The 985-nt window shown below is 46.3% G+C and overlaps 1 protein-coding gene across 1 annotated transcript in view; it reads left to right on the plus strand.

Moving 5' to 3' along the window:
- si:ch1073-184j22.1 (erythroferrone) overlaps window positions 1–985 on the plus strand; it is a 10896-nt gene that overhangs the window by 7767 nt on the left and 2144 nt on the right. The window lies entirely within an intron of this gene.

Genomic DNA, 985 nt, shown 5'->3' on the forward strand with positions numbered 1-985 from the left:
GTTGCTGAGCGTGTCCATCCCTTTATGACCACAGTGTACCCATCTTCTGATGGCTACTTCCAGCAGGATAACGCACCATGTCACAAAGCTCACATCATCTCAAACATGACAATGAGTTCACTGTACTCCAATGGCCTCCACAGTCACCAGATCTCAGTCCAATAGAGCACCTTTGGGATGTGCTGGAACATCATGTATCAACTGTGTGATGTCATCATGTCAATATGGACCAACATCTCTGAGGAATGTTTCCAGCACCTTGTTGAATCTGTGACACCAAGAATTAAAAAGGAGGTCCAACTGGTACCAGCAAGGTGTACCTAATAAAGTGGCCACTGAGTGTAGTTGCCTTAATGTGACAGTAAATGTTTGTTTCAACTCGTCTTGTTGTCTGAACTGGACTTTATGTGACATGTAATATTCCAGAACTCCAGTCGTGCAGAACGACTGCGTATTAACATGGTCTGTGAGGACTGACTCACACTAAGAGTCAGCCTCTAGTGGACATCAGAGGAACTGCAGTTTGGTGACATCAGGAGAGACGTGAGGAACACAGGGAGCAGTCCACTCATCACCATGAGGACAGGAGGAGCTGAGGACTGAACAGACTGAAGACCATCTGAACACGTCCCTCCTGCTGCTGCTGTTTGGACGAGTGTGTCTCATGTTGGACGGGCTGTTTATTTTGACCTAATTTACCCAGAATTTATTAGTGGGACTGCAGATGTTTGTGTGACTGATGAACTCAGACGTCTGAAGTCTGACCACAGTCTGACTCACACACACACACACACACACACACACACACACACACACACACACACACACACACACAGCTCCATGTTTGTTCTCATATGACCTCACTGTAGAAAAAAAATTATAAAAACAATCAGTGAATTTTATTTCTCTCATTTTCCCCTCCTCGTCTTCTTCTCCTCCTCCTCCTCCTCCTCCTCCTCCTCCTCCTCCTCCTCCTCCTCCTCCT

This window comes from Epinephelus moara, chromosome 21 (genome assembly GCF_006386435.1).
Source record: "Epinephelus moara isolate mb chromosome 21, YSFRI_EMoa_1.0, whole genome shotgun sequence".
Taxonomy (NCBI): domain Eukaryota; kingdom Metazoa; phylum Chordata; class Actinopteri; order Perciformes; family Serranidae; genus Epinephelus; species Epinephelus moara.